This window comes from Octodon degus, unplaced genomic scaffold, assembly GCF_000260255.1.
Source record: "Octodon degus isolate 3935 unplaced genomic scaffold, OctDeg1.0 scaffold00053, whole genome shotgun sequence".
In the NCBI taxonomy this organism is placed as follows: Eukaryota; Metazoa; Chordata; class Mammalia; order Rodentia; family Octodontidae; genus Octodon; species Octodon degus.
The window spans coordinates 1,552,826-1,569,466 of NW_004524629.1; the positions used below are offsets into that span (position 1 = coordinate 1,552,826).

A 16,641-nucleotide genomic window follows, 5' to 3' on the forward strand; every position below is an offset into this window, starting at 1 on the left:
TCCTTTCTCTTTGTTTCTCTTGCCTGATTGCTCTGACTAATGTGTTGGATACTGTGTTGAACAAGAGTGGCAATCATCAACATTCTTGTCTCGTTTCAGATTTTAGAAGGAACATTTTCAGATTTTCCCTAATTAACGTGATGTCAGTGATTAGTTTGTCATGAATAGTTTTTTACACATTGAGATAAGGTCCTTTTGAAACTACTTTCTTCAGGATTTTTATCATACATGGATGTTTCATTTTGCCAAAGCATTGTATGAGCCTAAAAGGACGATTACATGATTCTTGTCCTTGCTCTTGTTTGTGTGATACATTACACTCATTGACTGGCATCTCTGGGATAAAGTCTACCTAGCCATCGTTTGTAATCTTTTGGATAATTTTTTTTAATGTATCAGTTATTTAATTAGGTTCTTAGTAAGAAATTTAGAACACTATTCATGAGGATAAATTCCATTTTTCAGAGCAAAAACAGATCACAGGTAGCCCTGGAGCTGAGGAACAACTTTGATTTTTGCCAAAATCTGTGAGTTCACTGCTTTCTGATCCACCTTGCGCTGCTCTGAAATCTGGTATCTCTCTTTCTTGGTGTTGAAGATCTCGCCCTCCTGGTGTCTGGGCTTCTGCTGTTTCTTCTTCTTGAAGTAAGCATCATTGAGGTGTTTGGGAATTTTCACTTTGCTGATATCAATTTTTTTAGAGGTGGCAATGACAAATTTCTGGTGTGTTCTTCATAGAGGAACATGATTAAGGCTAAGAGCCCCAGTCACAACTAGCAAGCCCCAGTCACAAGTAACAAGCCCCTGACCAACTGCTTCAGGAAGACCACTCTCGCCTTTGTGACCCCCAGTGTAGGTGATCAAGATGGTGCTGGGAGTGATGCTAGCTTGAAGTTTCTGCACATGCTGACTTAAGGGTTTCTTGCATTGGCTCAAGAGCTTTTGGGGTACATCTTCAGTAGGGTAGTATCTAGGCATTTTTCAAAGCTTAACCACCTGCTTACCTCCATTCTTGTTCCCACCAACTGGTTTTGTGATCGTAGCAAGAACTTTTTCCCTTTTTTTTCTTCTCAACCTTTGATTTAGCAGCTGTGTACATTCTCTTGTACAAAGCCTTTCAGGAATACATAGCAGATCAAGAGTATCTCCCAATTCCTCCAACCAGGACAGGATTTCACCTGCAGTGGAGCTGTCCCTTCTTGGACTTTTTTTGCCTTCTTCATCTTACCCTTTTTACCAGTACCACTGGCAGAAGCCTTCTTGGCTTTGAGCTTCTTCTCTTTAATGTGTGGCTTCTCAGTTTTTTCACCCACCATCTTGCAGGATGGGAAAGGCCTTTTGGATGATTTATTATTCTGTCTGCAACATGTTCTCGAGGATTTTCGTGTCTATGTTCATTAAAGAGATTGGCTTACAGTTTTCTTCTAAGTAGTGTCCTCTTCTGACTTGGGAATCAGCGTGATGCTAATATTATACCCATGAATGACTTTGGGAGAACTCATTTCCTCTAAATTTTAATAAAGAGTATGCTGTTAGATCTTCCCTGATGTTCTTGTAGAATTCAGTGAAGAACCCATTGGGCTTGGTATTCTTAGTTGGTTAGGTTTTTATTACTTCAATTTTATTGCCTATTATAAGATCATTCAGGGAGGGGGATGTTCTGTTTTGGTAATTTATATTTATCTAGGAATCATTCTATTTTTTTCTGGATTCTTCAATTTATTGGAGTGTAGGTTTTGAAAGTAATTGTTAGTAATCTTCAGGATTTTTACCAATGTCCACTGTGATTTCACTTTTTTATCTCTAATTACATGGATTTGTGTATTCTCTTTCCCTCTTTTGGTAAGACTAGCTATGTTTGCCTGTTTTGTTTATTATTTTAAAGATTCAGCTCTTCAATTTATTCATTCTTTGTATTGTGTTGTTGCTGTTGTTGTTGCTGTTTTGCAGAACCAGGGCTTGAACTCGGTTAGACCCTTGTGCTTGCCAGGGAAGCGCTTATTCCACTGAGCCATCTCCCCGGCCCCTCATTCTTTGTATTATTTTTAAAATCTTAATTGTATTTATGTTTTTTCTGATCTTTATAATGTTCTTCCTTGTACTAACTTTCTGTTTGGATTGTTCATGTTCTTTTAGGACTGTAAGTAGACCATTAGGTTACTTACTTGACTGCTCTGCTTTTCTGATGTGGGCACTCACAACTACAAACCTTCTTCTTAGGACTATTTTCATTGCGCCCCATAGATTCTGGTAGGCTGTGCAAGCATTATTATTGTTTGATTCTAGGACCTATTTTATTCTTTGATTGCTTCTGTAACTCACTGATTATTCAAGAATGTGTAATTTAAGAATCAAGAATGTTTATTTCCATGTGTTTGCATAATTTCTGTGGAGTTTTTTGCCATTGGTTTTTAGTTTCATTGTGGTATGATATGATTATATGCATGGGATAATTTTGATTCTATTGTATTTACTTAAGCATGATTTATGGGCTTTTCTTGGAGAAAGTCCCATATGCTGCTGAGAAGAACATGTATTGAGTTGTTAGTGAGCAGAACAGTAGATATCTATTAAGTTTATTTCTCTGGGAATTACTACAGGATTGTTACTGACACAAAGGCAATTCTTGGCATACTGAAAGAACCAATTAACAGCAACAATTATGCCACATTGGCAGTAGCAACAAAATTTTAAAAAAATCGCAGTGTTAGTGACAAACTGGATATTGACATACCATAGGAACAAATAATGTACCACCCTTAACCATGAAAAAGATATTTGTAATTTTAAGATAAGCACTAAAACCACATATTGACGTGTAATAAATATCTACTAAATGTAACGACTATACCTCTACTAACAATAGTAGTAGTAGCACACATTTAGCTATCTAAAGATTAATAAAGTTTATTGATTATATTAGCAGAGAGGAACAGGGAAGGAACAAGAATGTAAAAAGCAAATTTCAAAAATTAATCAGTGCAAGATGAGGAGAGAAAAGTGAAATAAATAGTCCTATCAAGGAGTAAAATGAAATTAATAAAATAAAACAGAAAAATGAAGAGAACAAAAGGAAAACCACCCTGAACTTAAAAAGATCAAAGAAGAAAAGAAAAAAGAAGAAACAAAAATGACCTTCAACTATGCTATCTCTACCTTAGAGAGAGAAAATCAAGGGTTAAACCCAATAAAACCAAAAACCAAAATCACTGTGTTTTTAGGTTGAACATGTCAGGTATATTGTCTCATGGAAATGGGAATGTGATTAGTATTGTTCTCAGAACGCTGTGAGTTGGATCATACCTTGGATAAGATGTTTATTTTCTGGGTAATATGACCAGAAAGTGGGGGTTGTCTACAAATATAAACATTAAGGATCTCCCCCATGAAACTGATGCCACAAGGCCACTCCATAAATGAAGACCACAATTAAAGACTCACTGTGGGGACAGAGCTCCAGGAAGTGGTTTTATAGTAGCCCATGCATAAATAAAAGCAGAAAGCCAAGGATTATGAGAAGTTTAAGGAAAGAATCGTAGCTAAAATACAAAGATTTAAATAAGCCAGCTTTAAAAATATTTTTAAGGAAATAGACACTAAACAATGATTATGCATATGGAAAAAATGACAATGAAACCACATCCCCCTCTCAAAAAAGTTATTAATATCTTCCAAGAAGCAAGATAATATGTTAAATCTATAAAACAAAGACAGGACAATATACACAATGGACACAGGATACCTAAATTATATATTATTCACAAAACGATGAGGCTGAATAACTGTTGTTATGCATTGTCATGACTGTTCAAATGTTATGTTGGGCAAAAAAGAAAAAAGCTAAATACAAAGAGTATATGTCCTCTGATTCTACCTGTACAATGTTCATGAAAGGGGAGTGTGTCAGAGGTCTCCACAGTGGCTATATTTTGGAGGCATCAGCAATCAGAATGGCACTAAATTTCTCAACAGCTGAAAGCTAAAGATAATAGATCAATGCCTTCAAATTTCTACAGGAAAAGAATGTCCACATCCAACCAAATTGTTCATAAATGTTGAGGTGTCCATAAAGGCCTAAAAATATTTTAAGACATGTGGGAGTTTTAAAGTTTTTTTTTTAAATCTTTCTCAGGAAACTATAGAGAGCTCATAAAACCTAGATGCACCATAAATATACCCACAAAAATATGCCCACTAGAAATATATCCACAAAAGGGAAGACATGAGACCCAAGCCATGGATGCAACAATGAAGTGGAGAAATGATGACAATTCTCAAAATGATGGTTAAGGAAGAACACAGGACAGTCGGCATATGGCAAATTATGAAGGCCAGAAATCCAGATCATCATGTTCTAGAAGGCTCTGACAGAGATGACTTCAAGAAGATACAATGACAGAGTAAATGCAATATTTACGCAATGAGCACAAATTGAGCATTCAATATCATATAGAGTCGCATATCACTTAACCATGGGGCTATGTTCTAGGAACTACAAAATTAGCTATTTTCATCATTCTGTGAATACCATACCATGTACCCACGCAGACGTGGACAATACTGCCCAGAGGTGGTAAATCAACGGCACATGTGCCACCACAGGCATGCAGAATCCTCTCTGTGGGCACACAAGCCAAGTAAGGAGTTTTTTCTAAGCTAATATCTGACTATTTAGGCTTGATTGCAGTGTTAGCACTTTGCTATAAATAAGTGGGTTTTGGGTTGCAGTTAAAAACTCTGTTTCTAAAAGGTTCACCAGTACTGGTACAGCCTATAATATTCCTAGGCTATATAATATATCCTGTTGTACATGTGGTCTGTAACTGACCAAAACATCATTATAAGGTGGATTATAATGTGAATGATTATATTGCACATATTTTTATTGTATATATGCACTATCATAATTAATCTGTTATGCATATTATAAAGCACAAAATATAAATAAGAAAAGTGTGACATAAAAAGAAATACTAATAAGAGCTCTGTGAATTTCTTCCCTCCCTGTACCAGGTAATTAAAATGTTATTTTGCTTACCTAACAAAGTACTCTCACAATGCAAGTGATAATCCTAATTCTCAGAGCCAACCAAATAGCTCAGCAGATTAAAGCGCCTGCTTAGGCAGATGCATGGGCTGGGAGTTCAATCCCCTGGGGCCTGCCCTGCTGGCCCCGCCCCCAGGACATGCTGAGGTGGCAATTGAGACTGGGCATGATGGTATGTGCCTGTAATCCCAGCTCTTGGGAGGCTGTAAACAAGAGAATCACTAAGAGTCTGATCTATGCAGTGAGACCCTGTAGGCCTTGTAGACTCTGTCCTAATTACAAAAAATAAATAAAATAAAATCTTAATTCTTATTGATTAAGTAACCAGAAGACACCAGGCCCTAAGGAATAGACTACAGAAAAAGGCTAATGATAGAAATAAGGCCTATTGGAAAGAAACCAATCTCCACTGTGGGGGTCCTGCTGTCCACTGCATGGTGGTTCCTGGGAAGCATAGCTTAGCAAGAGGCCCTGGGACTTCAGAAGGCCTGGAGGGGTCAGAGAAGCACAAACTCTTCAGAAAAGGAAGTGCCTTCCAAACTGTCTCAGTTACACCCTCATTTTACCAATGAATTTGCCCCCCAGAATTTTGCTTCCATCTAGTTCTACATCTGTTTCACATGTCTTCTTTTTATGGGCCCAAATAAGTGCATAAATGAAAATAAGGAGATCTTGTGTATGCTTAATTTTCTGTCCTAGTCATCCTCCACAGCTTACTCACATTGCAACTTCCTTACTTGCTGCCATCCATTTGCTGGACATGAACCAGTCCTGCCAGAGCTCTGAGCCATTTCTTCAGAAAACATTCTCTGAGGTTTTCTCACGAGCTTCACAGAGTTCTTGTTATCTTCTAGGGCAAAACAGACTCCAGACTCCAAGCATTTTCCCTTCTCAGTTCTATTAAAGGAAAATAAAGATGAAAAGACTTTTATTGGTATCTCTGCCTTATTAGGAAATTTTTAAAGTAAATTGCTTTACTCATAACTGTTAGAAGCAGTCTTTGTAAAATAGAGGTATATTTAAGTGAGTACATTTAATAAAGTATAACTTATAAATAGAGTTTATTCACATAATTGCTTGCAGCATTGGGCACTCAACCTAGAAATTAGCATAATTGCGATCATAACCTATCTTGGTGCCTAAAATGTAATCATGGGCAACTAATCTGCTACTTTGGAAAGAGCTTACTAAAATTTCTTTTTTGAGGATGTGAGAAGAGTGCACCCTTCCACCGGGAGACAGCACCATGAACAGAGGCTGGACTGGTTGTGCCCAGAGGCCGTGAACCTCTCAGTGTCTTATTTCCCATCAACCAAATACAGTGGGATGGTTTGATGTGTACAGCAGAGATACACTGCTTGAAATGTTCTAGTTTGGCCTGTGATGGAATAAAAGAAACAGACTTTTCTTCCTGTCTGAAGCAAACACACACTCACAAACAACCAGCAAAATATTTAAAACAACAGCTTTCAAGACATTGGGTATCAGACCGGAAAGACAGTGATCTCTGCGAAATGTGAAATATATTAGACAAACTTTACTCTCACCCTGGAAAGCAGAGCACCGGCAGAGGTTAGGTGGACTCCCTGAGATGAGAAGATGGAGAGGAAAGTCCAGGAAGAACAGAGAAGCTAGAGTTTACAGACAGAGGCCCAGAGAAGAGTAGCTGCAGAGAGAGGCCCAGAGACCTAGACGGTGTTTCCTTACATGTTCAATACAGTGCAGACCACTGCATGCATGTGAAGATTCTGCACAGCCCAGTGGTGGGGAAGGGTTAAATCAGGTAGGAGCCTACTGCTCCCAGCAGACCAGCACATAGCCTGTTCTCTCTCACCAGCAGCCTAGAAAAAGTCAAAATTTGGGGAACACTTAGTAGAATAGCTTTGAAGGTCATGACTCAATACTGTGAAAGAATTAGCCCCAGACCAAACATTGTTCCACTCCCACCTCCCAGTTCATAAAACTACCTCCAAGTAACTTAGCTGCAGACCAGAGCAAAAATCAAGAGCGTCTTTCCATAAAGTAACAATATCATTGTTCAAACAGGACATGACCACGTTAGCTGGCATCCAATCAAGGCTTACCAGAGACTCTCAGAATAAGGCATGTATACCTCATAATAGGGAGAATAATGAAGTAATCAAAATTGACTCTGAACTGGCACAGATGCTAGAATTAGTACTGAACACATTCACATACTTACAATAGCTATGTTATAGAGATCCTTAGAAGTTTGGTAATCTTGCGGATTTGCCTACAGGTATTTATTTGGTAGAGTTCTCAAACAGCCACCCTTGTATTCTAGGTTTTATAGTTGAGCTCATTAAGCCTGTGTAGAGGTACGTGTTTCCCCTATGGCAGGCAGAATTCTAAGATGTGCCCCAAGATTTCTGCCCCTGGTTTAGATGCCTTCTCTCATACTCCCCCATGAATGTGGGCAGGGTGTGTCGATACAACTAAGTACCGTCCTCACGGTTACATTACTTTATATGGCAGAAGGGCTCCTGCAGATGTGACTAACACTCCTCAGCAGTTGGCTTTAATCAAAAGAAACATTATCTTCCCTGTGTATAATCTAACCAGATGAGCACTTAAAAGAAGACAGAAATTCAAAGGCAGATAGAGGCAGCCTCCATGAGTTGTACAGTTATATGGAAATGTATACTTCCAGGCTCCAGATGACCCACCAAGAGTCCTGGGAGTCTCAGCCTAACCCAGCCTCTGTGACCCCTCCCCCAGCCTTATAAAGATGTGAACAGAAAAGGCAGCTGCATCCTGCCTTGACTTTGACTTACAAAAACGCTGACACTGTCAAGGGATTGTATGATCATCTGTGTTTGTATCATATCTTTGCATTAAAAAAAGGCATTCTATATTATAAAATGCCCAGGTCATTAGTGTTACTTGGTATGTCTTCTAATGAAGCTCTTTATTGACTTTGTTCTAAATCTCCAGTATAGTATTAGGAAAATATTTCACAACAATCAGTTGACATCAGCTTTCCAGGAATACTGAATCTTGAAGCTCTTCTCTGGGCAGTTATAAGCTTTTCTCCCTTCTGTGTTTTTTTCCTCTTAGTTCACTAAGCATACCTATTTTTATGAAAGGGGAGTTAATCCTGCTAGGTTATTATATTAAATATTGCCACATGAGTCACTCAAGAGGGACAAAAAGTAAGCCTGGCCTAATTAGTAAACTAGAAGAAGTAGCAATTTATAGCCACCCATTCAATAGGCCAAGTTAAAAATCACCATGTTGCTGTTTTTCTCCCCAAATCTGACACTTGTCAAAAGAAACCCCATGTGAAATGTGTGAGGTATCGTAGCCATCCAGTTCACACGTAGGGACACAGGACACATTAAAACACAATGGTGTGTCGCTCAAGACCTGTAATCAGACTGCGTGGGAAATACTCAAGATAAATGGGCCACTCTGAGTGATTTCAAATGTTTACTAAAGATGACCCGAGTTAATGCAGTAAAGGAAACTATTTAACTTGGTTTTCCCAGAATTTCTCAAGCTTAGGTGATAGGTGTTTAGTCCAAGTTTTACCCTTGAGTTTAGTGGAAGATGGGAAGAGGTGTGTATTTACTTCATATGCTAACCGAGTCCCCTTGGAAGCACATCTGCTAACATCCCTGGAAGAGAGGAGCTCAAAGCCTGCAACACAATGCAGAGTACAAAGAGAGAGGTGCTCTGATGACTCCAATTTGATTAATGAGCATTCTACCCCTCGGTCACAATATCCTGCTGTAGCCCATTAACATTCACAATTGCTGCCTGTTAATCAAGAATCTTTAAGGGATATAAAAAACGAAAGGAATGCCACTCCTCTAATTGGGTCATTTTTGTTTTGAAAAAGAAAAAGCTACAATATCCACCAGACAGCAGAATGATGGCTGCCAGGAATTAGAAGAAAGAGAGGCAGGGTATTATTGTTTAATCGTTGCAGAGTTGCAGTTTTATGATATGAAAAGATTTATGGAGGTAGATGGTGGCGATGGTTGTACAGCACTATGAGTCTAATACTACTGAACAGAATGCTTAAAAGTGATGAAGATGATCCTTTTTGTGTGTGTATTTTTACACAATAAAACAGTTGAAAAATAATCCCTGGAAACAAAAGAGTTGCCTCAATGGAAAATATTTTGGGAGATGTGGAGCTAGTGATTTAAATTCTTTACATGTTTATCTTGTCTTCTCTTCCTGAAGATAGTGCACTCTAGGTCAAGGGTTGATGATACGTCCAGCAATGAGAAACTTTCCTAGCATGACTAATGGAAATCACTACCCCAATAGGCCCCCAGCTGAAGAGAAGCACAAATGAACAAAAGTAGGTCACAGTCTCTTCAGATAAAATGCATCCTCAGTAACTTACAAATTCCAAGCATTACTGGTTGGTCGTGGCTTATCTCTCCAAGGCATTCAACAGTCATTTGCTAGGCATCTGCCTTGTTCTGGGCTCAACAAGATTATGTGCATTGCTGGTTCTCCATTCCTAGCTAGCAAGTTTCTCAGCAGGGTATTCATTTTGCAAGCTCAGAGAGGGCTTGGCCATGCCAAGAGGATGTCCAAAAAGGGCTTTAAGTTATTACTCATGAACTTCTGAGAAAGAAGGTAAGAAGTCAAGCTGGAGGGAGAAGACAACGCAACCATAGACAGCCTCAAGTAAGATCGAGGGTAAGAGCTGCCCTGATCACTCACACAGGGCTCTGGATGGGCTCACACAAACAAAGAATTCACTCCCTAAGATTTCAAAGTCAGTTCATAGCAGACATTGGATTTAATCGGTCCCTAAAATAAATTTCTTCAGGTAGAGAGCAAAACAGAAAAGGGGGAAACATAAAAACTGAAAGAATAAAGTACTTTTCACTTTTCATCATTTCTAAAAAGCATATATTTCCACCTCTTACGATCTCCGTATGCTCTGAAATTTGAATATATCTTATGATCAAAACCATGTACAACTGCTGTCTGTAGACATTCATGTGACCTAGTTGTCATTGCCTGCATGTGCAAACTTGCTCACAGCTGTTCCTGTTGTCATCACTTCAACAAGATTATGTGCATTGCTGGTTCTCCGTGCGCTGGATTTAACTGCCATGCAAATGTCTTCTTGAAGATTGGATCATGATTCAGCAGTGAAAAGAAAACTTACAGTTTATTCAGAAAGGCAAGAAAAAAATCAGTGCAGTATAGATCTGTTATTTGTGAATATTCATCAGAAGAGGAAAGAATCCAATTCTATATTTCCCTACAAAAGGAACTAAGCACTTTATGTCGTTGCTACACAAAGTGCCTCAAGCAGGGACAGGCAGCGTCGCCTGGGAAAGGGCTGGAAATGCAGATTCTGACTTTGCCTCAAACCTCCTGACTCAGGATATACGTGTCACAACGCACGCACCCGGGTGATGTCCGTGCATGGATAAAGTCGGAGGACATAAAATAGAGGTCTGCTGTGTCTAATTATTGAGATTTTTGGAGGAAACATTTACCAGAAGCAGACAGTGGTATGGAAGGCAGAGGGACCTGTCAAGACTTTCAGAGCAGTTGAAAGAAATTTTAATGCAATGAGAGGCTGGCATGACAAATTCATTCATCAGGCAAGGCTGTCATTAAGGCACTGTCACAGTTTCATTGGCAGTGTATTCTCTTTGTGGTACATAAGCCAATGGTGGGATGTAAAAATGAGGGATATTTTATATTCCAGTAAATGTGGTAAGTGACATTTCTCCAGCAGTGATGTGAGATAGTACAATAAAGGCATCTCCTTCCGTAAGGAGAGCTGGGAGAACAGGGATGATGACTTGGCAACCGCTGTAGGGAAAGCCAGGACTGGAAGGGAGTTTCTGAGCTGCCTGAGACTGACCAGGCCAGAGAAGAGAACCTTGGGGCCAAAGGGTACCACGATTCTCCTGCTCGTGGGCTCTCCTGCCTGCACGATGCTGTAGTTGAGGGCTCTGGGGTAACAGGATTCCTCAACTAATACTAATAATGATACTCAACTGCTTTATTTTCAGTGCTGGGGGTCAAACCCATGACTTCATGTAGGCTAGGCAAATGTGCTCCCACTGAACCATGCCCCCAGCTCCCAAATCATTTTTATACTTATTACTTTGTATTTCTCTCTTTAGTAACTCATATGTTTTATCCACTTACCACTGAGCCTTGTGAAAATCCCTAGAGAGACGCAGCATGCCCACTTATCTCAGTTTTGGGCGGAGGTGCCATTTCTCCTGTACAGATGAGGAAATGTGCCCCAGATTACCCTGTTGTGAAATAGCAGAAAATGTTTGCTGGAGCCCCAGACGTCTGCCTATGTTTTGCTAGTTCCAAGCAGGAAGTTAGTTGTTGTTTTCATTCTATGCTAGAAAAAGTTGAGGGCGAGAGACTGGGAGAACTGAGGCCACACTGCAGCCATTCATCCTGGCATCAGCCTCACTGCTGTCTCTGCCACTTTCAACTCCTTGACAAAAATCTCCATAGCTGCTAATGCTTGCAAGAGATTCATGGAATGCCTTTCCAATAAGTGGTTTGATGGCTGTGCTTGCTTTATTGAACAGCTCACATATCCTTAGCAGATACTAAGGGCAGTAAGTAGGGAGATGACCCATGTATGTGTCTTCACAGCATAAGGCAGAATCTGGGGGACAGTGTACAGCAACAAAGCCTGCCTCTGACCCACGGCAGCTTTCTGCCAGCACCTCACTGTGTGACCACAGCGGAAAGCTGAGCAGTGAGCGGTACTGAGCCAGGAGTCCCCATGTTCATTCCTCATATGGGGAGCTCAGGTCTGTCTTTGCCCCGGGGCTCCCCATAAGCCTGAAGGCTTCTCAGAGCTGCAGTGCAGGCTGCAAGTCCTGGGCTCAACCCTCCTTCCTCTGCTTTTACAGCTGTCAGGCCTTCATATGGGTCTCAGGCTTCTCTGCCTGTTTCTGACTCCTCCTACCTCTATCTCCTTGTGTCTTTCCTCTGATAAGCCTCATTCATCCACAATCGCATCTTGACATCTGCTTTTCAAAGGACCTGTCTTAAGCTGTCATGTCTGGGACCTAGGATATAGCTCAGTGGCACAAGTGCCTGCCTGGAAAGTATAAGATCCTGAGTTCAATTCCTGGTATCAAAAAAGAACATTGTTTCTACAGGGGAAATTTCATAAGTGAACGTAACTAACTGGGTGTGAAACCTAGTAGTTAAGGCTTTTTAAAAAATCTATGTTGTGGTTTGGGATTTTGCAAGGGGGACAATATAAGATAAGACACATTTTATAAGATTATTTGACAATCCTACTGATCTTATCAGACCCAAAAGCTACAACTCTTGTTGCATAGTCCTGCTTTACCTTGGTCTTAACCATCCAGCAGAAAAGTATAAAAACGAAGTATAAGAAGTAAAGCCATGGTGTTATGTTGAGCTGTGGGGGACTGGTCAACAATTTCTGACATTGCCAGTAAAGCGGAAGACCCAATACTATTATGGACTACTGAACTCTTTTAGAATATTTTGCTGAGTTTACACACCTATAATATTTAAATGATGGAACTTAACAACAAAAAAAGGTACAGATGAATGTCCATTTTGTATCTGTGTATTCAAAGTGGTTAGGATAGATATATAGTTACATTCTCTTAATGAATAGAGGGATTTGTTCTAATAGTGTTTGTAAATAGGATATCATGTCCGCATCTTGTACAGCAATTAACCACTGGGACGAATGTATGCAATGTGTTAATTATTGAAACTGTCCTACCAATTTGGTTTGAAACTGTCTCATTGCTATTTGTTTCTCAATAAAATTATGAAAAAAAGAATATTTGACAATCCAATAAACACATACAAAGAGTGAAAGAAATCTGTCCCCACACTAAAGACCAAAGAACCTAGATGATGACCTGGGGTTCTGATATCCTGAATGGGTTCAGCTGAAAACCTAGATCTCATAACAATGCCTCCCACAGGTCTAACTGGAGGCCTAGAGCCCACAATAGTGTCCTATGAAGGCCCATTTCATGGGTCTGTGCTGGAAAGGCTCAAAGCTCAGTTGTGGAAGCCAGAAAGCCTATGCCAGTGGAATTAAGGATCTGTGCCAGCAGGCTGAGGGAGCGGCACTGGAGCCAGGAGCAATGCTCAAGGTAAGCACCAGAGCTCCCCCAAAGGTACCATAGCCACCCTCAATGACAGTGAGGTCCCGAGCTCCTCCAGTAATGAGGAAAGCTAGTTCCTATGAGGAAAGCCAACATGACAAACTTTACAGGAGCTGAGCAGGGCACCATCTTCTCTTCTGGAGCCAGGAAGTGATGCTCAAAAAGAGGACCAGAGCGCCCCAAAATGAACCATAGCCATCCTTGATGACAACAAAGGTCCTGAGCTCTTCTTCTGACAATAACAGACAAATTCATCTGGAAAGTCAGCATGGCAAGGTCCTCCAGCAGAAGAGCCCAAGAGAACCAGCAGCTTCCAGCAGCCCCAACAGCTTCTCCAAACAGCTTTCCTAACAGCTTCCCCTTCTTCTCCTCTGGTTCTGCCTCTTATGCTGCTGGTGACAATCCTCTGGTGGGCCTCCCACACCAAGCACCATGCTAATTCAATTCAACTGGGGTAACAAGTTGACCACCAATTGGCAATCCACTCCAATCTGTACCCACAATTTACTTTTAAATTCATTGTTATCTTTTTAATGCAATTATTTCTAAATCTCTACATCTTTGAAATTCTTTGTAGAGTAATATAAAATCCTGTTGATAATAAAGGTTGATAGGGACCAATGGAAAAAATAAAAGGGATCCCCAAAATCCTATATTATTTTGGCATTTAAAACAAATATTTAACTTCAAGGTAATTGCAGGCTTATATCCTTTGATAAAAAATAAGCCAGAAAGATTTTTGCACAACTTCTGCCTGGTTTTCCCCAGAGATAACATTTTGTCCTCATTGTACAGCATCACACAGGGTCAACGTGGATGCGGTTGTGGTGCAGACAGCTCCCACGGCCACAGGCTCCACATGCTGCCCTTCACACCCATGCCTGCTTTGCGCATGCTCCCTTCCTCCCTGGCCACCTCTGCTGGTCACTGACCTGCTGCCTGGCTCTGCAAGCTTGTCATTTCAAGACTGTTTTATAAATGGAATCGTGGGTAGGTCACTCAAGAGATTGGCTTTTTTCATTGAGCATTATTCTCTGGAAATTCTCTCATGTTGTGTGCATTAGTATTTCCCTTTTGCTTGTCATAAGGAGTGTGCTGGGATGTGAACTTACTGACATTTGTTTAGCCATTCACACACTGCAGGGCATCCGGGGTGCTTCGTCACTATTGGGCAATAGCAGAAGTCACGAGCTGGGCCTCCTCCACTCTAGAGCAGATGGAGTGGCGACACCATTCTGCCCCTAGGGAAGAAGTCTAGGTTCCTCCTGAGGCCTCCACTGGCCCTGCAGGGGTGCAGCTCGTCCCCAGTTGTGATGGAGCTCAGGTCCCAACCTGGCCTCCTCTGATCCCACCCTGGTAGCAAGGCCAGGATAACTCTTGGCCGTCCTGTGGTGCAAAAGTCTCAATGTATCACCCAGATTCTGCTGTGTGGCTGGGGAGGCACCTACTGCATCTGTGGTGCTTGGAATAGATCACTTATTTTCTAAATATTTTCTGTCCTCATAAGCTATCCCTTTTCTGGTCTCTCAGCTTCAGAGAACAGAGTTTTATTGGATCTTATTTTGTATTTTACTCTTGGTTTTTCTTGTTTTCTGACCTCATCAGCTCCAAGTCTGACATAGAGGAGACAACAAGTAAATCAGAAACCCCACTATTGCTCCTTCATTTCTGGGGGTCTTAGCTGGCCTCCCTTCTACTTTTCACCTTTTAGAGCTTTGTTGTTTGTTTTTCACATAACCCCCAGGGTTTCAAGTTGTATCCAACAGGACATAGAGGAATGTTTTATTGGGATAAGACTTTGGTCATTGTCGTTAGCTGCATCACTGCCCCAGGGAAGAACAGAGTGGTTGGAGGAAACACTTATCAAACTGTCTTGCCCTGCATGCTTCTTCCCAAACTGTAGCTCTTGACCAACCACAGCAGGCTTTCTGTTTCATAACAGCGATAGTCCATGCACCAGTGCTGCTGCCATCCCATATCAGCTGGCCTGGAATTTTCCTGGATTTATACACATCTTGTTTGGGGATAAAAGGAAGATTACAGCAGGATCTCTGGAATCAGAAGAGACCACGACTAGCAAAGGCAATTCTGGGCAACAAAGGCAAGGCAGGAGGCATCATAATCCCTGACTTGAAATTATACTGTAAAGCTACTATGATATAAGCAGTGTGGCACTGGAAAAAAAAAAAAGACCTCAATATCAAAAGAACAGATTAGAATCAGCTCCAGACACACTTAATTAACTTGTCCTTGACAAAAGTGCCAAACACATTCATTGGAAGAAAGATAGCCTCTTTAATAAATGATGCTGGAAAAACTGGCTCTGCATATTCCAAAGATTAAATTTGGACCCATATTTTTCACTGTGCACTACACCGAATTTGAAATGGATCAAAGATGTAAATATTAAAACAGAAATATTAAATCTTCTGGAAGATAAAATAGGTAAAACTCTTGAAGATATTGGTATAGGCAAAGACTGTGAATAAAACCCCAATCACGTAAGAATTATCACAAAGAATCAACAACTGTGATCTCATCTTATTGAAAAGCTTTTGCACCACAAGAGAAACCACCAACAGAGTGAAGAGACAGCACAACGTGGGAAAAATGTTTGCCAGCTGCTTTCCTCAAACCAGAGATTACTGTGGAGACCTACACAGAACTCATAAAAATCAGACCTCCCAATTTAAAGACCAATCTAGAAATGGACATCTGAGAGACTATATACTTCCCAGATGAAGAGATATAAGCAGCAAATAAATATGTGAAGAAGTCTTCAGCAAAACTAGTCATCTGAGAGACGCAGATTAAACCACGCTGAGACGGCATCTCACTGCAGGAAGAATGGCTATCGCCAAGGAATCCACCAGTAACAAGCGCTCGAGGGGCTGCAGGAGAAGGGAGCCCATCTCCGTGCTTGCTCAGAGTGTAGACTGCGGCAACCCCTGGAAGTTGGTGTGGAAATTCCTCAAAAGATGAAGATTGGAGGTCACATTTGACCTAGCTGTTCTCCTTCCGGGTATCTTCCCAAAAGAATTAAAAATTCATACTACAATCATGTATGTGCAATTATGTTTATAGCAGCACAATTTGTAATAAGTATAATTTGGAAACAAGCCAAATGCCCATCAACCTAGGGATGGATAAAAAAGATATGAGCTTTTTATACAATGGAGTACTACTAAGCCACAAAGAAGGATAAACTGGAAACTTTTATAGGCAAATGGATGCAACTCAAGATCATACTCATAAGTGAAGTCAATCAGACCCTTATGTGGAAACATTGTGTTGTCTCACTAATGTGAGAAATTGAATGAGTAAATAAGAGCCAAGCTGTACAACAGATGTAGTGAATTGGCAAGAAACTGTTCAAAAAAAAGAGAAACTGTGATGAAAGAAGAAAAGGAAAAAGAAAGGGGGATCATTACCTTCCTCCTATTATCTTGT

At 40.5% G+C, this 16,641-nt stretch overlaps 1 pseudogene; it reads right to left on the minus strand.

Annotated features, from left to right (window-relative positions):
- Positions 1–435: 435 nt before the first annotated feature.
- LOC105742457 overlaps positions 436–16,641 on the minus strand; it is a 187,428-nt pseudogene continuing 171,222 nt past the window's right edge.